The 25160-nt window shown below is 43.9% G+C and overlaps 1 long non-coding RNA gene across 1 annotated transcript; it reads right to left on the reverse strand.

Annotated features, from left to right (window-relative positions):
* Nucleotides 1–20342: 20342 nt before the first annotated feature.
* Nucleotides 20343–24706, reverse strand: LOC306918514. Its single transcript, XR_013789345.1, has 4 exons — nucleotides 24599–24706; nucleotides 22559–22726; nucleotides 21803–21928; nucleotides 20343–20540 (listed from the first exon to the last, which is right to left on the reverse strand). It is a non-coding gene; the product is annotated as an uncharacterized lncRNA (long non-coding RNA).
* Between the last annotated feature and the right edge of the window lie 454 nt (nucleotides 24707–25160).

Here is a 25160-nt window from a genome sequence, read left to right on the forward strand (position 1 = left end):
GTGCGTGCGTGCGTGCGTGCGTGCGTGCGTGCGTGTGTGTGTGTGTGTAAACTAAACTAACAAGTGTGTTTAACAATAGCTGTAGTAATTACACAGGTATAAAGATGATTTACACATAATGTACTCCATGTACGTAAAATCTGAATCCCCCCCCCCCGCCCCCCCCTTTTTTCCCCCCTCACTGTATATATCTCTTTTCCCTTTTTACCTCCTTTATGATGAATTCCTGTTCTGTCTATAGAAGTGTCTATTTGTACGTCTCTAAATGTTTTGATGATTTGAACATGGTGGACCCTATTGGAAACAAGTGTAATGCTTAATTGGGTCGTCCACTCACAGTTAACAGCCTTTGTATTGAGTTTGTGCTTGAAATGTACTGTAATTCTGCAAACTGTTAATAAATTCTTCAATCAATCAATCAATCAATGTACATAATGTGGAGAGCAGTGGTGGAACTACAGTACAGACTGTAGTCTGTAGAGAGACAGATGTGTTGATTGTATACTATGTGTTTAACAATAGCTGTAGTAATTACACAGGTATAAAGATGATTTACACATAATGTACTACAGTAATGTACATAATGTGGAGAGCAGTGGTGGAACTACAGTACAGACTGTAGTCTGTAGAGAGACAGATGTGTTGATTGTATACTATGTGTGATTGAACTACAGTACAGACTGTAGTCTGTAGAGAGACAGATGTGTTGATTGTATACTATGTGTGATTGTGTGCAAATACTGAACTAAATTAAACTAAACTATGGGACAGGAAAGGAATAACTGAACATTGGACCCCATGAGAACACATTTACTTTTTAATATTTGATTACAAATGTGCTGCAAAAATAATATATTCTTGTAATAGCATTTAAGGACCAATACTTTTTACAAATGTGCGGCAAAATAATAATATATTTTTGTAGTAGCATTTAAGGACCAATATTATTATTTTTACTAAAGTAATGCTACAAAACCTGCCAGTCATTACAAGATGTTGAATGGTCTGATAATGATATACCTGCATGTTAAAATCAGGTATACTTGACATTATTTATTTCCATTTTCCAAAGCATACATTAATTTGTTTTTTTATACATTTAAGGGGAAAGAAATGCCAATTTAATGCTGACCATGAATCTGTCCAGAATTTGAACTGAATGTCAATAAATGTCTCTATGTCCTTTACTTGTGTCTTTTACTGTTAATATATTGATGTGGGATGAAGATTTTACCATGACATGTAAAACTAATTATGGGTTGGTTTGGTACGCTAGGAAATGGAAATGGAAATGATACCAGAAGGTTATTTATGAAATGAAATCCAGCATACAGTACATGGACTAAAGAGGGTGATAGTAGGTGTTATATACTGTAAATGTGCTCTGAATTAATTTAACACAGTTTAACATCAAACATCGATGTGTCAGTTTTAGTTCAATCTGTTGTGTCACATGGACAACAAAAGGCCTGCCCTGCAGTCCCCCCCCCCTCTTCTCCTCCTCTGCATTTAGACACACACAGTTCTGTGTATTGGTTGGATTGGTGCAGAAGTGTAAAGGTCACACTCTCAGCCACGATGCAGGATAATCTATTGAAAACCACCACCTGGAATGCTCTTCTTCAGGGATTGTGGTCTGGTTCCGTACCGTACCCAAGTAGACATGAAGTGTAGGCCGCTGCACCCTGTATGTAGGGCACGGATGTTGATCCTGGTACGGTACAAGTGTTCATACTATTCAAAACTTCCGAGATGTTTTGATTAGTGTGACTGTGTGACTGTGAAACTCAACCTATAGCTCTGAGTCCATTTAGGTTTGCCACATTCCCCCATCCATCCATCCATCCATCCATCCATCCATCCATCCATCCATCCATCCCAGACCACACAGACAGAACATTCCTGCATGTTCTGTCATGGTTGGCTGAAGAAAATGGCTATTAAAAAGATACTTAAAGTTGAATTCCCGTGACCTAGCTTTGTTCTCGGTCTGTTATTAAAAATATCCTCAAAATGTGTTGACAGCATCAGGGCTCTGTAAGTACGTTTTGGTCTTACAAGACCTGGAACATGTGATACCACAAACCATCTTATACTATAGTAACTATATTAGCCTACAAAGTGAAATAATAAAGAGGTTCTGTATGTGGCATAACTATACTGATTGTTACTGAGTGTGTAATAACATGTTTGTTTAATTAAAAAGTCTAAAGCAGTGGTTCTCAACCAGTGGTCCGGGGACCACCAGTGCTGGTCCCCAGCTAAATGATGGAGAGCATTGGTAACCAAATGGACCCTTGGAGATCTTTAACTCTAGCTGTAAAATGAAAGAAAGATGTAGAATCATTATTTTGATAAACATTTACCTGTTTTCTCTGCTATGGTACCACATCAATGCAGCATTATTTAATTGTGGACAAAACTATTATCCAACGATAACAACAATATTCTTTATTGGTGGTCTGTGTGGCTCAAATGCTGAATACATAATGGACCTCAATGTGTGTGTGTGTGTGTGTGTGTGTGTGTGTGTGTGTGTGTGTGTGTGTGTGTGTGTGTGTGTGTGTGTGTGTGTGTGTGTGTGTGTGTGTGTGTGTGTGTGTGTGTGTGTGTGTGTGTTCACCCGACCGTGTCCCTTTAGACTAGAGGCTCCGTAGAAATCAAAGTCACTTTAAAACTGTCAGAGAAGAAGATAGCATGCATCGCTGCTATGAGAGACACAGGGAGAGGAGCTGTCCATGGTTCTGAACACAACACAACAGCCTGCAGTCACAATGCTTGGTATTCATTCTAAAGCTAGCCTAGCCCTGCTCCAGCCCAGTCCAGTGCGAGAGAGAGAGAGAGAGAGAGAGAGAGAGAGAGAGAGAGAGAGAGAGCTGACGCACTGCACTGGCTGAACTGACTCCCAGGAATGGGGGTGAATTAGCAGAGAGGCTGTTTACAAACACAGGCTCTAATACAACTTTATTGTACAAAGGTGTCACACAAATGTCAGACGTATCACTAAATTAGTGTTGTTGTGTGGCTTTTAATGCTGCTGTTCATGTTCAACAGTATAGGCTGTTTATTAGCTAGGCTACATTAAAATATGCATCATAAACGTGTGATATTAATTTTAAACGTTTAAATGTTTTTGCATAATCGGCCTTTTAACACCCCTGGTGGTCCGCGGACCTCACGTTGAGTTGAGAAGACTACGTTCTAAAAAAAATGCTTAATTTTTCTTCTGTTTCCTTTGTATTTTGTTTATTTTCTTAAAAAAGGCTAGGCAAAATAAGCTTCGGCTTCAGCCTAAAATGGTAAATGTGCATTTATATATAAGCGCCTTTATCCAAGGCGCTTTAAATAGCTTGTGCATTACATTCACCCATTCACACACACATTCATTTCATACACCGATTGCGGCGGAAGTCATGCAAGGTAGTAGGTACCAACCAACCAGCACATCGGGAGCAATTTGGGGTTCAGTCAGTGTCTTGCCCAAGGACACTTCGACATGTAGACAGGAGGAGCCGGGATTCGAACCGCCGACCCATGGATCATTGGACGACCTGCTCTACCTCCTGAGCCACAGCCTAGACATATTCGGTACCACCTCTTTGTAAAACTTAAATGCAAATGATGAAACTTATCAAGTAAATGTACAGCACCGAAATAAACTATTAATTAATTCTGAACCACTGTTACTTTCATGACAGTTGAACACAGGATGGTGCCCTGACCTAACCTGACTCCGCCAGTTGGGGGCGGTATTGAGTCACAAGTTCACAACACAGCCAGTGCAGTGGCCAGCTGTGAAGCAAATGATTGTGAAGCGTCTCTTTCGTGTGGCGGAGTCAGGTTAGCATTGGCACGGGGAGGGTGATCACTGGCACACTGCTGGCGTACGTGTGAGAGAGACATTTCTTATTTTAAGATAAAATATTTAAAAACAAGCTTTTAGACGGCCTGGGCCGCCATGCAGCGTGGCGGGCCGGGCACCCTATAGGCTGAATGCCAGCCTGACAGCGGGTCGCGAGTTCGAATCCCGATCCCGACGACCATTGCTGCATGCCACTCCACATGTTTATCCCCATTTCCTACTTAGTCTACTGTCCTATCATTCAATAAAAGCATAAAAACGCCCCAAAACAAATATTAAAAATAAATAAAAAGCTTTATAGTCAGGGCCTGCATGGGCTGGCCTAGCAGTCCTGGCAGACATTGCAGCATTAAACAAACTGCCTCCTGATAGGATGTTTTGCTGCCACAATTATGATTACGTTATTATTTTGATATTTGTTTTTGGTATTTGTTGTTTGCTACAATGTGTCAGTTCTATATTGTGTATATTTTATTTCTTTACACTGACACCAAGCTAGACAGGAACGCCCAGAAACGTCACATCCGGTTTTAGCCTGGGGTAAGAATTTCCGTTCTTTTGGCAAATCTAGAACTTCCTGTTTGAGAGCTAGCAAATTTAAGACATCAATTTTTGTTTTACACCTCTGCTGCTTAGCGGACAGTGTGGTGTTGTAGAGGAGGTCTCCCCGGACATGTGCGTATGTCACACTAGTCGATACATAGCAGGGATTTTTGTCCAGTGTCCACTTTAGTTGACTTTAGTCTGGAAATGGGACATTTTTTATGTTTCACCTCGCTGTATGGCGTGCCAATTTTTGTTTTACACCTCTGCTGCTTAGCGGACAGTGTGGTGTTGTAGAGGAGGTCTCCACGGACATGTGCGTATGTCACACTAGTCGATACATAGCAGGGATTTTTGTCCAGTGTCCACTTTAGTTGACTTTAGTCTGGAAATGGGACATTTTTTTATGTTTCACCTCGCTGTATGGCGTGCCAATTTTTGTTTTACACCTCTGCTGCTTAGCGGACAGTGTGGTGTTGTAGAGGAGGTCTCCACGGACATGTGCGTATGTCACACTAGTCGATACATAGCAGGGATTTTTGTCCAGTGTCCACTTTAGTTGACTTTAGTCTGGAAATGGGAATTTTTTTTATGTTTCACCTCGCTGTATGGCGTGCCAATTTTTGTTTTACACCTCTGCTGCTTAGCGGACAGTGTGGTGTTGTAGAGGAGGTCTCCCCGGACATGTGCATATGTCACACTAGTCGATACATAGCAGGGATTTTTGTCCAGTGTCCACTTTATAAAGTCCATGCACTCCAGTGAATAGCATTTATCCATTTAGCTAACTTTTGAATTACTTATTTTTACACAGAAACATAATGTGTGTATTATAGCATCATATAGCATCATTTAAATGCTTCATTTGTAGTTTTAATGTGCAAATTAAACTTTTTTTCAATACTCTAGAGGGTACTCTTATTTTGAAGAGATCGTCCACCGGAAGTCTTATATTTGCTCACTTAGATTTGCCAAAAGAACAGTGCCAGAAGGCTGCCAATGCAACCTGGTCCAATCCTTAATCACATACGGACAAACATCTATGCCGATGCTATCTAACTTGCGGACGTAGCGTGCCGTGTCCACGGGCAACAGATCTTTCAACGTATGGCATTGCAAATACGTTTGATAATCGCTACTGTTGCCCCCTCCGGTAGATAGATACGATCACAAGGCGTTCTTTTTGTTGTACAGACATTTATTAGCGTATGCCAAATGCCGTGAGAACTGAATAAACATAAAAGACAATATACATTCAGTACAATATTCTCATAGAGAACAATAATGATGAACAAACACAAGTTACAATAAACAAACAAATGTAACAAATATACCTCATTGGCCGCATCCACTTTGGGGGGAATAAACGGGGAAATCTTCTTAGTATCAGTATCTTGACTCTTTAACTGATATAACTTGAGCTGGACTCTTAAAACAGCCGATCTACATATGGCAGCAGCAATGCACTTTAGCTGTTGCACGCTGAAGCTCTCTCCTCAGAATGAACTGGCTCTGCCCTGCTCTGCTAATTAACAGTGATCGAAACCACCCTTGCTCATCAACAGATCAGGCTTCAGCTGTTCAGAGGTTACTGTGACCTTAATCAATCAATCAAACATAAACCACCTCAATACACATTGAAACAAAGTAGAAACACATAGAAACATGAAATTGACATGAAACAAAAACATTATGAACTTCTTAACTTTATGTACTTATTTATAAAATTGAACTTTTAATTCTGAAGGCAGCTTTTAATCCTGATTGCAGCTACACTCCCACCGAAATCACTTGGATTTCTTTAATGAACTTTACATTTTTATAATCACTTTTTTAATGTAGTGTCATGTAGTGTGTTATGAGCTCTAGTGTATGGAGTGCAGAGGTAGAGGTTGCTTAGTCGGCTTCGTCGGCTTCAAGCAGGGTAACCGTCTTGTGGATAGGCCTCTCCAAGTAGACTGGCTTGGTGAGTCTCTTTCCTTGGCCATCCAGTGCTGAACTTCCAATCAGCAGTTGTAGCTTCCTCACACATCCATCTTCACCAGGGTGCACATCCGTGACCTTGGCTAGTTTCCACTCATTTCGTGGTGCAGTGTCGTCTTTCACGTCAAACCCTTAAGCTCCTTGACCCGACGCATGAGTCTTGCAATGGCTTTGACTAAACTTGTACAGCTGGAGAACTTCAGGAAACGATCAGGCAGTGAAACGTCTGTTGCCAAGGTCTTATGTACGATGGTCTTGCAAACTTCTGGGTCTTCAACTGCTATGTCTCCCACCTTAGCATCTCTGCTGGGAAGCTCGTCACACCAGAGGAAATCTGGATAGTCTTGGTCTTCTGCTCTTACGTGGAATTGATGGAACATGCGTTCAATATCGCACATTATTGCTACTGGACCCTTGCGGAACCTACAGAGGACACCTACTAGGGAATTTGTCAGTTCTGGTCCGGTAAGCAGATGATCATTCAACGACACGCCTTGGAACTTCGCAGAGCAGTCGAACACAACCCTTATCTTTCCGGGTTTCTGAGGGTGATAGACCCCGTGGTGAGGGATGTACCAGACAGGACCTTTGTTAATTTCTTCTGCTGGAACCTTCTCAGCATCTCCGCGAGTGATTGTTCCACTCATGAAGGCAATGTAGTCTTTATGGTACTGCTTGTCTTTCTCGAATCTCCTTTTCAGACACTTGAGGCGGTGATTTGCACACACTCTATTGTCTGGTAGACTCGGTCTGTCTTCTTTAAATGGCAACGGCATTTCACAGTGACCGTTTGCCTTGATCTTGATTCCATCCTCCATCGTTGCGATGAAGCGTAGATCCTCTTGGGAGAAATGAGCATCCTCTGCCGTTCTCTCATTGAAGTCTGATTCAAGCACCCGTATCACGTCTGGTGGAGTGACTACTTCTCTGACTTGTGTTCGGCAGATGTATCGGACTTCACTTGTTTGATTAGCATGCGAGTGAAGATTTGGTGTCACTTCTTTGACAACAATCCTGTGGCTGCTTCCAATGACATCGCCATAGTCGACACAGGGATTGACACAGCCGACTATACTCCAGCCGAGGTCTGTTCTTTGGGCAAATGGCTCATTGTCCTTGCCTGACACCACTTCTCTGGGTAACAGGGCATGAGAACAATTATAGCCAATAAGCAGACCAATGTCACAGTCAATTAACGGTGCAATCTCTTCAGCAAGGTACTCCAGGTGAGACCATGCTCTGGCGGTCTTGGGTGTAGGAATATGACTGAGATTGGCGGGAATGAACTCTCTTGAATAGGTGACTGGGAGAGGGATTTTCTTAGAAGAGTAAAACCCTCTGACTTGTAGCCCAGTTAACTTCTGACTTGGAATGATTGTGTTCTTGGATGACAATGTAGACAGTTTTAGCTGCACCGGAACCTTCTGTGTGTCCAGAGTGTCAGCTTTCTCTTGCAGGATGAAGGTGGTATCACTTTGGTTGTCCAGAAGTGCATATACAAGAACTTCATTCTCTGGTCTACTTGTAGTGGATAACCATACTGGAACAACTGTGGAAGTGCAAGCGTTACTCATATCCTGCACTACTCGGTGTGATGTTGCTTCACTTGCTGTTTCATCAGTCTTGTCCTTTGACCTTTCCTTGTTGTATGAGTGCTTCTCACTCTCCTTTCGTTTGTCATCCTTCTGATCTTTCTTTCCGTCTTCCCTAGCACGGTCTTCATGTAAACAGGTAGGGTGCTTCCTTTTACATGTGTCACAGACACTCTTGTTGTCACAATGTCTAGACTGGTGACCTGATTTCATGCATCCAAAGCATAATCTGTTGGTCTGCACAAACTTGACTCGTTCTGCAACTGACTCGGCCATGAACTTTCGACATGTGTGAATGCCATGGTTTGACTTCTCACAAAAGACACATCCTTTAGCATCTGGTTCCTCTTCAGATGTGCTTGTAGTTGCTAGCACCTTTGCACCAACACTTTGTGTCTTTGGTGTTGTCTTCACCTTCTCAACATCACTCGACTTCAGAGCATGAAGAGAGGTCACTGGATTACAGGCTATCTTGGCTTCCCTTGTGACAAATGTAACAAATTTCCCGAAGCTAGGGAATTCCTGCCACTCTTCCAGATTTTCAACGACCTTTCTGTTCCAACTGGCTGTCAGCCAATCAGGAAACTTGGTAAGTATTCGTTGGTTTTCAGCACAGTCATTTAAGACTTCTAGGCCTTTAATCTGTGACATCGCTGATTGACAGCCTTGCAGGAAGTCTGCTAACTCCCTCAGTTCCACGCTGTCTCTGGGTCCTATCTTCGGCCACGCGGTAAGTTTATCTCTGAAGGCTTTAGCTATCACGAATGAGCTTCCATATCTCTCTTCAAGTATGTCCCATGCTGAATGATAGGCTGCTTCTGTGCCTAACAGGAAATAACCCTCAATGGCTTTCTTTGCCGGTCCGCCGACGTACTTGCGAAGATAGTATACTTTTTCATTTACTGGAATGTTCTTTCTGCCTATCAACGTTTGAAATGACATCTTCCAGTCTTTGTACCTTAGTGGGTCTCCACTGAAAACTGACGGCTCTGGTACAGGGAGTCGGCTTGCATTGATGGACTCGGCAATTGCTCTGGCGATTGCTGTAGCGCTATCCTCTTGCTGAGCACTAGCAGCAGGCTGGCTCATGGCTGCTTGTGTCATCGGCTGAGCATTAGCAGCAGGCTGGCCCCTTGTGGTTGCTTGGGTTATCATAGCCGATTGCGCATGTGAGACATGTTGTGGTGATGCCACATGTTGCACTGGCAGACCTTTTGACTTCAGTGCGGATCTCAGTTTCATAGATTTGCTGTCTTCGAGCAACTCTAATATCTCGTCATCTGAGCCCACTTCTTGTTCATACACTTGTAGTCGTGCCTTTGCAGCATTCATTTTCTTGACTGCCTCTAAGCGCTCTAATTTCCTGCGCTTCTCTTCTACAGCACTTTGCCTTGCCGCATTTTCTGCTTCTTGCAGTGCAAACCTTTGCCTGTTCTCAGCTTCAATGTGCCTGTTCTCAGCTTCAAGGGTTTCAAGCTGTTGCTTCTCATATTCCATCACATCTAGGACTTCTAATGTGGCTTGATTTGCAGCTAGCTCTGCTGCAGCTTCTTGTATTTTTGCAGCGGACAGGTTCGAGTGCCTTGATCTTATGGTTGGCCTACTTGCAGACGCTGAACCTTGGCTGGCACTGAATGTGAACTTCGAGCTAGTCTCACTCAAGGCATCTTGCTCTCTGTCCTTGCGATTAGATGCACGCGTCAGGATCTTCTCTGACGCCGCTACACAAGTGTCAACGCGACGGCGGGTCTGACTTTCAGGGGTAATGTGTCGGCGTAAGTCAACATAAGCTTGTGTTACATCTTTCTCAGCACAGCTGATCTTGGTCATAATGCTTTCCAATATGTCATTGGATAGAGGTCCACTGAATGCTTGCTTAGCCTCCTTGGCAACAGATTTCCATTTTTCATAGGAAGTTGTGAAGTGATGCTGAATATTTCTTATTCTGTCATCTTCAAGGTTTTGACCCTTTTCAGTAAGCTTTCGGGTTCTCCGGCTTCTTCGCAGTTTCTCTGCATCATCTTCACTCTCTTCTGACACATTGTCGGCCTCTTCTAGTACCTCAATTCTCGTATGTGTGGTAGTGTCTAAAGGTGCATTATCAGTGCTGGTAGACTGGTGCACTAACGCATCAACTGTAATGGTACCGTTTAAATCTGTTTCACTAGCTTCGTGCACAGACATCTTTAGTATTGTTTAAAATTGACTAAGCTTTCCTATTTAGTAGCTTTAAAGCTTAAACAACACAAAAAACAACAGTTACATTAACTGGCTTAACTTAAATTTACTAGTTTTGGAAATGCAACACTTGCAATTAACTTGGATTTTAGTTTGACCAAACTGTTTTTATAAAAACCTTAAATGTATCAAAACACCCTTAATGAACTTGTTTCACTTGCAATGAATTGGCATAAACCTTTTAACCAACAGTATATATTTTTAGAATGACGTAAATTATTTCACAGTCCTCATAAACCTTTAAATGAAATAATCCAATGAAATGGATAACACTTCTTTTAACACTTAGTAACTTAATATCACTCTTGGTTGCAATATAGTCACTTAAATTCTTTAGGAGTAAACCACTTAAGATGAAATCAAAAATATGTATAACACCAATATATTTTCACCCTTTGCACTTAGACTTTAAGTGTCATTTACACTTCAAACTTGCTTAATCGTAAATGACTGTTGTGAATGCAATAACAACTTGAACATAGAAAGACATGTGCAAAATACCAGAACTTTCCCTTTAAGCACTTATAGAGTCCCTTTAAAGCAATGAGTAGGTTACTCCACTTATCAACATTTAACTTGTTTTAAATGTGTTACTTCTTGTTGGCATAACCATCCAAAGCTCCCGAACTCCACTTGCTGGGATCCCAGTGTAGGCACAGTCTTATCTGTTCGATGCTGGAAGTCACTGTAGGTGAACCATGGAAACTTGCTTGCAGCACGGTCGACGGTAGGCACAGACAGGCCCCTTCACCTCGTGTCGAGCAGGCTGAGTTCTCACTGTTGCCCCCTCCGGTAGATAGATACGATCACAAGGCGTTCTTTTTGTTGTACAGACATTTATTAGCGTATGCCAAATGCCGTGAGAACTGAATAAACATAAAAGACAATATACATTCAGTACAATATTCTCATAGAGAACAATAATGATGAACAAACACAAGTTACAATAAACAAACAAATGTAACAAATATACCTCATTGGCCGCATCCACTTTGGGGGGAATAAACGGGGAAATCTTCTTAGTATCAGTATCTTGACTCTTTAACTGATATAACTTGAGCTGGACTCTTAAAACAGCCGATCTACATATGGCAGCAGCAATGCACTTTAGCTGTTGCACGCTGAAGCTCTCTCCTCAGAATGAACTGGCTCTGCCCTGCTCTGCTAATTAACAGTGATCGAAACCACCCTTGCTCATCAACAGATCAGGCTTCAGCTGTTCAGAGGTTACTGTGACCTTAATCAATCAATCAAACATAAACCACCTCAATACACATTGAAACAAAGTAGAAACACATAGAAACATGAAATTGACATGAAACAAAAACATTATGAACTTCTTAACTTTATGTACTTATTTATAAAATTGAACTTTTAATTCTGAAGGCAGCTTTTAATCCTGATTGCAGCTACAGCTACTCTGCTCAATATAAGCGCTACTCTGCCGCAAATTGCATTGCAGTGAACGAGAGCAAATCACAACTTCCCCCGGGGGTGGGCGGAGTCACAGCTTTACGTATGGTTGGTTTTTGATTGATTGATTGAAATATTTATTAACAGTTTGCAGAATTACAGTACATTTCGAGCACAAACTCAATACAAAGGCTGTTAACTGTGAGTGGACGACCCAATTAAGCATTACACTTGTTTCCAACAGGGTCCACCATGTTCAATTCATCAAAACATTTAGAGACGTACAAATAGACACTTCTAGCAACAAAAAAAAAAAAAAAAAAAGAGAGAGAGAGAGAACAGGCCCATTTGAGCCACGGACCACCATTTGATGACATTTAGCCTCTCAGAGCCAAAACTAAAGAATATCTTGTTGTTGAATAATATGTTGTCCATAATTCCATGCTGTATTGATGGTTCCATTAGGAGAGATAACAGGCAAACGTTGATCAAAAATAACAATCAATCAATCAAAAGAGGCTAAATGTCATCAAACGGTGGTCCATGGCTCAGATGGGTCTGAGAGGCTAAATGTCATCAGATGATGGTCCGTGGCTCAGATGGGTCTGAGAGGCTAAATGTCATCAGATGGTGGTCCGTGGCTCAGATGGGTCTGAGAGGCTAAATGTCATCAGATGGTGGTCCGTGGCTCAGATGGGTCTGAGAGGCTAAATGTCATCAGATGATGGTCCGTGGCTCAGATGGGTCTGAGAGGCTAAATGTCATCAGATGGTGGTCCGTGGCTCAGATGGGTCTGAGAGGCTAAATGTCATCAGATGGTGGTCCGTGGCTCAGATGGGTCTGAGAGGCTAAATGTCATCAGATGGTGGTCCGTGGCTCAGGTGGGTCTGAGAGGCTAAATGTCATCAGATGGTGGTCCGTGGCTCAGATGGGTCTGAGAGGCTAAATGTCATCAGATGGTGGTCCGTGGCTCAGATGGGTCTGAGAGGCTAAATGTCATCAGCTGGTGGTCCGTGGCTCAGATGGGTCTGAGAGGCTAAATGTCATCAGATGGTGGTCCGTGGCTCAAATGGGTCTGAGAGGCTAAATGTCATCAGATGGTGGTCCGTGGCTCAGATGGGTCTGAGAGGCTAAATGTCATCAGATGGTGGTCCGTGGCTCAGATGGGTCTGAGAGGCTAAATGTCATCAGATGGTGGTCCGTGGCTCAGATGGGTCTGAGAGGCTAAATGTCATCAAATGGTGGTCCGTGGCTCAGATGGGTCTGAGAGGCTAAATGTCATCAGATGGTGGTCCGTGGCTCAGATGGGTCTGAGAGGCTAAATGTCATCAGATGGTGGTCCCAGTGCACTGGGGCACTGGGGCCACGCAGTAAAAGTAAATAAATTCACAAAACTTTTGTATTGTTGACCTATTTCTAAAATATTAGCGCAACTTTCGTTCAACTTTGACCCCTCTATCACATGGAACTATGTTTTGGGCGTAGTGATATGGACACAAAAAACATAGTTCTGTGTGATAGAGGGGTTGTGATAATATAAGAACACATTGAGCTGTATTTGAGGTAAAGGTGATAATATAAGAACACATTGAGCTGTATTTGAGGTAAAGGTGATAATATAAGAACACATTGAGCTGTATTTGAGGTAAAGGTGATAATATAAGAACACATTGAGCTGTATTTGTCAAATACAGCTCAATGTGTTCTTATATTATCACCTTTACCTCAAATACTATTTGAGGTTAAGGTGATAATTTGAGGTTAAGGTGATAATATAAGAACACATTGAGCTGTATTTGAGGTTAAGGTGATAATATAAGGTGTTTTATTTTTTTAATTTCTGTCCAGGTGTCCCAGACTCTCTCCGCTGGGTCCTAGTGTCCACATATCACATGACCCCTGACCTCCGGTGACCTCTCCCAGCATGCCTTTCTGTCACATTTAACACATCCACTGCCAGGTATGAACTACCCATTCTGGGCGGGAACCCCTTTTGGTGTTTTAAAGCATTATGTTATACTTTAGCTGTTGTGAATTATCTCTCTGCTGTCTGAATGGCAGCCTCTGGTGGACATTTCCCCTCCCCTGCACCCACAATGACACAGGTGTTTGCCATCACACCACTCAACTCAATGACCAATCACAGTTTAGGTGTGCCCTATATAAGCCATCCCTCACTCCACAGCCCTCACTCAGTCTCCAGCCTTCACACAGCCTTCACCTGCAGATCTCCCTGAGTCTACCTATTACTCCAGCCATGCGTACTTGACCAATGTAAGCCGTTATGTTCTGTATTGACTTGATGTATTCTATGTTGATCACTTTGCCATATACGATGATTGTTCACATACAGTATGTTCTAGTGTATAAATGCCCAGTGTACCTGTTTATACACATCCATTCTGTTGCCATATGTTCTGAGTTATATCTGATTTACTTGTCATTCATATAGTTAATATGTATTCCATTTCTTATCTCTTGCTTGTAGAAACCATGGATTAAGGAGAAAATAAACTACCACATTGTTGAAATATACCTTGGTGTCACCTATACTCTCTCTGACCGGGGATACTTGGGTGGTCAGCTCATAGCCCACAAACACAACCACAGAATATTTAATATTAGCTATTGAAAAATAGCAGATCTACAAGCTCGTAGCGTGGCACCGAGTGCCACGTTACGAGCTTCTAGGTCTGCTATTTTTGAAAAAAACACGAAAATCTTTGAATATATATTCTTTCTGAGCGAACGTTTTTAACTCAAATCTTTGCTTCTGGGAGGGGGGGTCCCTGGAACAACATATTTTCAGATGGGGGTCGGCGGCCAATTACAGATAATTCTGGGGGTCCTTGACATGAAATACTTAGAGCACCACTGACATAGAAACATAGGGTTTAACCCTGTGAGAACCACTGACATAGAAACATAGGGTTTTAACCCTGTGAGAACCACTGACATAGAAACATAGGGTTTTAACCCTGTGAGAACCACTGACATAGAAACATAGGGTTTTAACCCTGTGAGAACCACTGACATAGAAACATAGGGTTTTAACCCTGTGAGAACCACTGACATAGAAACATAGGGTTTAACCCTGTGAGAACCACTGACATAGAAACATAGGGTTTAACCCTGTGAGAACCACTGACATAGAAACATAGGGTTTTAACCCTGTGAGAACCACTGACATAGAAACATAGGGTTTTAACCCTGTGAGAACCACTGACATAGAAACATAGGGTTTAACCCTGTGAGAACCACTGATATAGAAACGTAAGGTTTTTTAACCCTGTGAGAACCACTGACACAGAAACATAGGGTTTAGCCCTGTGAGAACCACTGACATAGAAACATGAGGTTTTAACCCTGTGAGAACCACTGACATAGAAACATGGGGTTTAACCCTGTGAGAACCACTGATATAGAAACATGAGGTTTTAACCCTGTGAGAACCACTGACATAGAAACATGGGGTTTAACCCTGTGAGAACCACTGATATAGAAACATGGGGTTTAACAGTAGCATGTAAGTAGCTCTGGTCCATAGCTCTAATGCTCTGGTCCATAGCTCTAATGCTACTGGTCCATAGCTCTAATGCTCTGGTCCATAGCTCTAATGCTCTGATCCATAGCTCTAATGCTCTGATCCATAGCTTTAATGCTCTGGTCCATAGCTTATTTCGGCCTATTTTCAAATGGCCGAAATGTATAGGGTTGAAGTGGCTAATGTATGTTTTCTAATCAAAATGAATATCTCCAAAGTAACTATAGTTACTATAGTTTTCAAATAATTGTAGTGGAGTAAAAGTACAAATGTTGGCTCTGAGATGTAGTGGAGTAGAAGTAAAAGTACTGGAGTACACATTGTTTAATGATACAATATCTTTGACACTGAAGGGTGTAACTTTATTTAACATGATCTGATGGAGGCTTCATAGCCCAAACGCGTAAGCGTTCCTTTTTGGTGCCAATAAAGATATGGAAATGTGAGTACTTTGTCTGCCGTTTGTTTAATTTTTGGATTTTTTAAATTCCTATCTTTTGATCTATACTGGATTTGGGTTTATTGGCACTCCACTGAAAACCATTGCTGATGCGCAACCTCTTTTTCTCATTTGGGTGTAACTTTATATCAACATACTGTACTGTACTGTACTGTACTGTACTGTACTGTACTGTACTGTACTGTACTGTACTGTACTGTACTGTACTGTACTGTACTGTACTGTACTGTACTGTACTGTACTGTACTGTCTCTCTCTCTCTCCCCTCTCTCTCTCTCTCACACACACACCCTTGTATATTTTAGCCACACACACACACACACACACACACACACACACACACACACACACACACACACACACACACACACACACACACACACACACACACACACACACACACACACACACGCATACACACACACACACAGAGAGAGATCTGTGACACTTTACAGACTAGATTGTATCAACCTGTTTAGGCGTGGCAAGCATGTGTGTCATTTCAGATCTTATGTAACAACATAGCGTAGAACCCCCCCCCCCCCCCCCCCCCCCCATCCATGATATTTACATTGGAATGAATGAGCCCGGCTGGAAAGTGTCCAAGTGGGAGTGTCTAAGTGGTAGAGGGGGCGGGGCTTAGCTACAGTTGAATTGGGTCAAACTAGTTGGACTGAATGAGTGACGTTCTGCCAACAGATTAACATCTGAACTTCTCTGGACTCCATAACAGAAACCTGATCATGTTGATACCGAGTGGAGACACGCTGTTCTGTCTCGTTGATAAGCGTCTCGTCATTCGTCACACACACACACACACACACACACACACACACACACACACACACACACACACACACACACACACACACACACACACACACACACACACACACACACACACACACACACACACACACACACGTGAGTGTGGAACTATAGTGGCTCTCTGGAGTGAGTGTGGAACTATAGTGGCCCTCTGGAGTGAGTGTGGAACTATAGTGGCCCTCTGGAGTGAGTGTGGAACTATAGTGGCCCTCTGGAGTGAGTGTGGAACTATAGTGGTCCTCTGGAGTGAGTGTGGAACTATAGTGGCCCTCTGGAGTGAGTGTGGAACTATAGTGGCCCTCTGGAGTGAGTGTGGAACTATAGTGGTCCTCTGGAGTGAGTGTGGAACTATAGTGGCCCTCTGGAGTGAGTGTGGAACTATAGTGGCTCTCTGGAGTGAGTGTGGAACTATAGTGGCTCTCTGGAGTGAGTGTGGAACTATAGTGGCCCTCTGGAGTGAGTGTGGAACTATAGTGGCCCTCTGGAGTGAGTGTGGAACTATAGTGGCTCTCTGGAGTGAGTGTGGAACTATAGTGGTCCTCTGGAGTGAGTGTGGAACTATAGTGGCCCTCTGGAGTGAGTGTGTAACTATAGTGGCCCTCTGGAGTGAGTGTGGAACTATAGTGGCCCTCTGGAGTGAGTGTGGAACTATAGTGGTCCTCTGGAGTGAGTGTGGAACTATAGTGGCCCTCTGGAGTGAGTGTGGAACTATAGTGGTCCTCTGGAGTGAGTGTGGAACTACGTAGAGTAATAATAATAAAACTTTATTTGTATAGCACCTTTCATGACATGAAATGCAGCTCAAAGTGCTAACATAGCAATGGAGAAAAAGAGAACACAAGAGACATGAATAACCACAGGGATTTTATAAGATCAATTAAAAGCCAGAGTGTAGAAGTGGGTCTTGAGCTGTGCTTCAAAAATGCCCACAGAGGCTGCCTGTCGAAGATACAGTGTTATTAAACTACAGAGGCTGCCTGTCGAAGGTACAGTGTTATTAAACTACAGAGGCTGCCTGTCGAAGGTACAGTGTTATTAAACTACAGAGGCTGCCTGTCGAAGGTACAGTGTTATTAAACTACAGAGGCTGCCTGTCGAAGGTACAGTGGGAGTTTGTTAAACTACAGAGGCTGCCTGTCGAAGGTACAGTGTTATTAAACTACAGAGGCTGCCTGTCGAAGGTACAGTGTTATTCAACTACAGAGGCTGCCTGTAGAAGGTACAGTGGGAGTTTGTTAAACTACAGAGGCTGCCTGTCGAAGGTACAGTGTTATTCAACTACAGAGGCTGCCTGTGGAAGGTACAGTGGGAGTTTGTTAACCTACAGAGGCTGCCTGTCGAAGGTACAGTGGGAGTTTGTTAACCTACAGAGGCTGCCTGTCGAAGGTACAGTGGGAGTTTGTTAAACTACAGAGGCTGCCTGTCGAAGGTACAGTGGGAGTTTGTTAAACTACAGAGGCTGCCTGTCGAAGGTACAGTGGGAGTTTGTTAAACTACAGAGGCTGCCTGTCGAAGGTACAGTGGGAGTTTGTTCCCCGCGGTCGGCCCCTAGAAGCAGAAAGCTGCTTCACCGTGTTTTATAGTTGCCATTTCTTTAGGCACAGCGAGCAGGCCAGCAGTGGAAGACCTTAGGGGGTGGTTTGGGACATATTTAGGCAGGCAGTCATGTAGGTAGGAAGGTTTGGGACATATTTAGGCAGGCAGTCATGTAGGTAGGAAGGTTTGGGACATATTTAGGCAGGAAGTCATGTAAGTAGGAAGGTTTGGGACATATTTAGGCAGGCAGTCATGTAGGTAGGAAGGTTTGGGACATATTTAGGCAGGCAGTCATGTAGGTAGGACGGTTTGGGACATATTTAGACAGGCAGTCATGTAAGTAGGAAGGTTTGGGACATATTTAGACAGGCAGTCATGTAGGTAGGAAGGTTTGGGACACATTTAGACAGTCATGTAGGTAGGAAGGTTTGGGACATATATAGACAGGCAGTCATGTAAGTAGGAAGGTTTGGGACATATTTAGACAGGCAGTCATGTAGGTAGGAAGGTTTGGGACACATTTAGACAGTCATGTAGGTAGGTAGGAAGGTTTGGGACATATCTAGACAGGCAGTTATGTAGGTAGGAAGGTTTGGGACACATTTAGACAGTCATGTAGGTAGGAAGGTTTGGGACATATTTAGACAGGCAGTCATGTAAGTAGGAAGGTTTGGGACATATTTAGACAGGCAGTCATGTAAGTAGGAAGGTTTGGGACATATTTAGACAGGCAGTCATGTAGGTAGGAAGGTTTGGGACATATTTAGACAGGCAGTCATGTAGGTAGGAAGGTTTGGGACATATTTAGACAGGCAGTCATGTAAGTAGGAAGGTTTGGGACACATTTAGACAGTCATGTAGGTAGGTAGGAAGGTTTGGGACATACTTTGACAGGCAGTCATGTAGGTGGGAAGGTTTGGGACATATTTAGGCAGGCAGTCATGTAGGTAGGAAGGTTTGGGACATATTTAGAAAGGCAGTCATGTAGGTAGGAAGGTTTGGGACATATTTAGACAGGCAGTCATGTAGGTAGGAAGGTTTGGGACATATTTTGACAGTCATGTAGGTAGGAAGGTTTGGGACATATTTAGACAGGCAGTCATGTAAGTAGGAAGGTTTGGGACATATTTAGACAGGCAGTCATGTAGGTAGGAAGGTTTGGGACATATTTAGACAGGCAGTCATGTAGGTAGGAAGGTTTGGGACATATTTAGACAGGCAGTCATGTAAGTAGGAAGGTTTGGGACACATTTAGACAGTCATGTAGGTAGGTAGGAAGGTTTGGGACATATTTTGACAGGCAGTCATGTAGGTAGGAAGGTTTGGGACATATTTAGGCAGGCAGTCATGTAGGTAGGAAGGTTTGGGACATATTTAGACAGGCAGTCATGTAGGTAGGAAGGTTTGGGACATATTTAGACAGGCAGTCATGTAGGTAGGAAGGTTTGGGACATATTTTGACAGACAGTCATGTAGGTAGGAAGGTTTGGGACATATTTAGACAGGCAGTCATGTAGGTAGGAAGGTTTGGGACATATTTAGACAGGCAGTCATGTAGGTAGGAAGGTTTGGGACATATTTTGACAGACAGTCATGTAGGTAGGAAGGTTTGGGACATATTTAGACAGGCAGTCATGTAGGTAGGAAGGCTTGGGACATATTTAGACAGGCAGTCATGTAGGTAGGAAGGCTTGGGACATATTTAGACAGGCAGTCATGTAGGTAGGAAGGTTTGGGACATATTTAGACAGGCAGTCATGTAGGTAGGAAGGTTTGGGACATATTTAGACAGGCAGTCATGTAGGTAGGAAGGTTTGGGACATATTTAGACAGGCAGTCATGTAGGTAGGAAGGTTTGGGACATATTTAGACAGGCAGTCATGTAGGTAGGAAGGTTTGGGACATATTTAGACAGGCAGTCATGTAGGTAGGAAGGTTTGGGACATATTTAGACAGGCAGTCATGTAGGTAGGAAGGTTTGGGACATATTTAGACAGGCAGTCATGTAGGTAGGAAGGTGCGAGACCATTGAGAGCTTTATAAACAAGTACATTTCATTTTAAAATCAATCTTAAAAACAACCGGCAGCCAATGTAGGGATTTGGGGAAGCTAAAACTGGCGTAATATGTTCTCTCATCTTAGTTTTAGTGTATTTCTCTAGTTTAGAGAAATATAGAGCACCAGGAGAACAGCGCCCCCTAGGCTTAGTGAACTATGGTGTCATTGTAACAGTGACCCCTAGACTCAGTGAACTATGAGGTCAGTGTGACAGTGACCACCCAGAGGGCCAGAGGAACAGCGCCCCCTAGGCTCAGTGAACTATGAGGTCAGTGTGACAGTGACCACCCAGAGGGCCAGGGGAACAGCGCCCCCTAGGCTCAGCGTGCTGGCGGAGTTGCAGTAGCTCTTGTCGCAGCAGGCCGGTCCTCGGGTGAAGCTGGCCAGGCTGGCCAGAGGAGCGAAGACGGACAGCCGCGCCGCCGAGCCACAGAAGTCTGAAGAGACGCAGCCGTGCGTGTTCTTGGCGGGGTCGGTGGACACTGCAGGTCAAAGGTCAACACAAACAAATGAACAGAACTAAAAGTACACTGGTTGGCATTTTGCCCCAGGTGGGCATTATATTATTTATTTATATATGAATTAATTCATATTAATTATATATAAGAGCCGACTTTAGGACGGTACCCGCCCCCCTGAACCTCAAATGACGTCACATTGTAGGCTCTACAGAGCCCAACCGACTTTTATTCGGCTCTAAAATAGGAGTATGAATCGGCCCTAAGGGTTACCTGTGCCGTTGACACACCTGTCCTGCAGGGTTAGGGGTTAGGGTTAGGTTTAGGGGTTAGGGTTTAGGGGTTAGGTTTAGGGGTTAGGTTTAGGGGTTAGGGTTAGGTTTAGGGGTTAGGGGGTAGGGGTTAGGTTTAGGGGTTAGGGTTAGGGTTTAGGGGTTAGGGTTTAGGGGTTAGGGTTTAGGGGTTAGGGGTTAGGGTTAGGGTTTAGGGGTTAGGGGTTGGTTTAGGGGTTAGGGGTTAGGTTTAGGGGTTAGGGTTAGGGTTTAGGGGTTAGGGTTAGGGGTTAGGGTTTAGGGTTTAGGGGTTAGGTTTAGGGGTTAGGGTTACCTGTGCCGTTGACACACCTGTCCTGCAGGGTTAGGGTTTAGGGGTTAGGGTTTAGGGGTTAGGGTTTAGGGGTTAGGGTTTAGGGGTTAGGGGGTAGGGGTTAGGGGGTAGGGGGTAGGGTTTAGGGGTTAGGGGGTAGGGTTTAGGGTTTAGGGTTTAGGGTTACCTGTGCCGTTGACACACCTGTCCTGCAGGGTTAGGGTTTAGGGGTTAGGGTTTAGGGGTTAGGGGGTAGGGTTTAGGGGTTAGGGTTTAGGGGGTAGGGTTTAGGGGTTAGGGTTAGGGTTTAGGGGTTAGGGTTTAGGGGTTAGGGGGTAGGGTTTAGGGTTTAGGGGTTAGGGGGTAGGGTTTAGGGTTACCTGTGCCGTTGACACACCTGTCCTGCAGGGTTTAGGGGTTAGGGGGTAGGGGTTAGGGGGTAGGGGGTAGGGTTTAGGGGTTAGGGGGTAGGGTTTAGGGGTTTAGGGGTTAGGGGGTAGGGTTTAGGGGTTAGGGGTTAGGGGGTAGGGTTTAGGGGTTAGGGTTTAGGGTTTAGGGTTACCTGTGCCGTTGACACACCTGTCCTGCAGGGTTTAGGGGTTAGGGGGTAGGGGTTAGGGCGTAGGGTTTAGGGGTTAGGGTTTAGGGGGTAGGGGGTAGGGGTTAGGGGGTAGGGTTTAGGGGTTAGGGTTTAGGGTTACCTGTGCCGTTGACACACCTGTCCTGCAGACCCACGCATGTCAGAGAGACGTTGCAGATGGTGGCCGTCTGCTCGTCACACGTGAAACACTTCAGCTCATTGGCTGTCTGCGCAGACGCACTGGGAACTGAAATGAAACGAGACATTTGATTGGCCGGCTGCTGAGACGCACTGGGAACTGAAATTAAATCGGTGAAAAGCGTGCATATTATTTTAAAAATATTCCTAAGAAAAGAGAAATGAAGTTGGGAACTTCTCCTTTGGTCCACCCATTCCTAAGATATGTGAGAGAATGGTCCAGTGAAGAAAAAATAAAAATATCCATTGTGGGTGTAGTGGATTTCACACTATCACTAAACACGATGAAATTCACTTAGTGTTTTCTCTACCCACCGGTCAGCGTGGCAGCGTTAGTGTTTTCTCTACCCACCGGTCAGCGTGGCAGTGTTAGTGTTTTCTCTACCCACCGGTCAGCGTGGCAGTGTTAGTGTTTTCTCTACCCACCGGTCAGCGTGGCAGCGTTAGTGTTTTCTCTACCCACCGGTCAGCGTGGCAGTGTTTTCTCTACCCACCGGTCAGCGTGGCAGCGTTAGTGTTTTCTCTACCCACCGGTCAGCGTGGCAGCGTTAGTGTTTTCTCTACCCACCGGTCAGCGTGTCAGCGTTAGTGTTTTCTCTACCCACCGGTCAGCGTGGCAGCGTTAGTGTTTTCTCTACCCACCGGTCAGCGTGGCAGTGTTAGTGTTTTCTCTACCCACCGGTCAGCGTGGCAGCGTTACAGCCGTCTGTGTTGCAGCAGTAAGACGCAGCGATGCCCGTGCCATGGCCCAGGTTGGCAGAGATGGTCAGGGTTCCCGTGGTCAGGCAGGTGGAGTCCGCCACGCAGCCCTTGAACACACTCACAGCGCTGCTGCCGCTCACGCTCGCTGCAAAGGGTTAAATTATTACATCACTACCCATTCTGGGCGGGAACCCTTTTTGGTGTTTCAAGCATCATGTTATGCTTTAGCTGTTGACAAATAGCAGATCTACAAGCTCGTAGCGCGAGCTTGTAGGTCTGCTATTTTTGAAAAATTGTGAAAATGTGCCTCAAATCTTTGAATATATATTCTTTCAGAGCAAACGTTTTTTAACTCAAATCTTTGCTTCTGGGGGGGGGAGGGGGGTCCCTGGAACAACATATATATATTTTCAGATGAGGGTCGGTGGCCGAATACATGTAATTGTTGGGGTCTGAACACCACTGACAGAAACATGAGGTATTTCAGAAAACTGTCATGTTTTTTTTTTTTTTTTGACGTTAGGCCTAAACAAAAAATCACACCCGTGTGAAGTGAGGGGCGCTCTTATCATCATACATCATCTCACTCCGGCCAATCAGATCCTATGTCCAGCTTTTAATGTGTTTGTGTTTTGTGTTTAAGACGTAAAACTGTCCATTCATTATCAATGGAATTGAATGTTTGTGTTTACACTTTACACGCACACTAAAATCTGGACATGGGAGGGGCTAGCGCCCCTCAAAAATAAACTGTTTTAATACAAACATTGAATATTATATCAAATAAAACTTTGATATAATACTATATAAAACTATCTTCGAGGGGCGCCGGCCCCTCCTATATGCAGCTTTTGTCCCCACACGTCTCAATATTTGTGATTGACGATGAAAGGAGAAATTGGGTCAAATGTTTCGCCAAATATGACGTAAATTTGTGGCGACACAAACATTAAATCCCACCGACAATGAAGGAACATTTTGAGTGTTTAGACGGAGGTGAGGACGCAGATTCTGATTGGTTCTGATTGGTTCTGATGGAGGTGAGGACGCAGATTCTGATTGGTTCTGATTGGTTCTGATGGAGGTGAGGACGCAGATTCTGATTGGTTCTGATTGGTTCTGATGGAGGTGAGGACGCAGATTCTGATTGGTTCTGATTGGTTCTGATGGAGGTGAGGACGCAGATTCTGATTGGTTCTGATTGGTTCTGATGGAGGTGAGGACGCAGATTCTGATTGGTTCTGAGGATGTGTGATGATAAGAGCAACCCTCACTTCACTCGGGTGTGATTGTTCATGTTGTTACAGAAATGTTGTTGTGATGATGTCATTCAAATAATTTAACTGTAGTAGAAACACCTGTTTGTCATTTTACATTTTTTTGAGTGGTGTAAACCACTCCTACAACTGGCTTTGTTAGTTTGTCTGTCTGTCTGTTCGTACCAAAAAATGAGCATGGTTGCTATGGTCACCCAGTTCACACGGGTGTGATTTCATTACGTCAGACATTACGTCAGACCACAGCTGATCAGTCTATATAAGACCTTACACCACTCAGTTCACACGGGTGTGATTTCATTACGTCAGACATTACATCAGACCACAGCTGATCAGTCTATATAAGACCTTACACCACTCAGTTCACACGGGTGTGATTTCATTACGTCAGACATTACATCAGACCACAGCTGATCAGTCTATATAAGACCTTACACCACTCAGTTCACACGGGTGTGATTTCATTACGTCAGACATTACATCAGACCACAGCTGATCAGTCTATATAAGACCTTACACCACTCAGTTCACACGGGTGTGATTTTATTTAACTATAGTAGCAACATAAAAATGAGCAGCAGTAGTTCTGGTCGCTGTAAATGTGATATTTACAGAGAGGCTGATATGAATATTAATATAATAAATAGTGATATTTACAGAGAGGCTGATATGAATATTAATATAATAAATAGTGATATTTACAGAGAGGCTGATATAAATAAATAAATAGTGATATTTACAGTCCAGAGAGGCTGAGATGCAGCGCTGGTTGGAGCCGCTGCAAGTCTGCAGCGGGGCGGAGCTGCAGGCGGAGTCACTGCAGTTGTGGCACTGGAGCGCTGTGGCTGGAGGAGACATTTAACACAGAGTTACTGGAGCTGTGGCTGGAGGAGACATTTAACACAGAGTTACTGGAGCTGTGGCTGGAGGAGACATTTAACACAGAGTTACTGGAGCTGTGGCTGGAGGAGACATTTAACACAGAGTTACTGGAGCTGTGGCTGGAGGAGACATTTAACACAGAGTTACTGGAGCTGTGGCTGGAGGAGACATTTAACACAGAGTTACTGGAGCTGTGGCTGGAGGAGACATTTAACACAGAGTTACTGGAGCTGTGGCTGGAGGAGACATTTAACACAGAGTTACTGGAGCTGTGGCTGGAGGAGACATTTAACACAGAGTTACTGGAGCTGTGGCTGGAGGAGACATTTAACACAGAGTTACTGGAGCTGTGGCTGGAGGAGACATTTAACACAGAGTTACTGGAGCTGTGGCTGGAGGAGACATTTAACACAGAGTTAC

The sequence above is a fragment of the Electrona antarctica genome (assembly GCF_951216825.1).
Source record: "Electrona antarctica genome assembly, contig: scaffold_152, whole genome shotgun sequence".
NCBI classification, from domain to species: domain Eukaryota; kingdom Metazoa; phylum Chordata; class Actinopteri; order Myctophiformes; family Myctophidae; genus Electrona; species Electrona antarctica.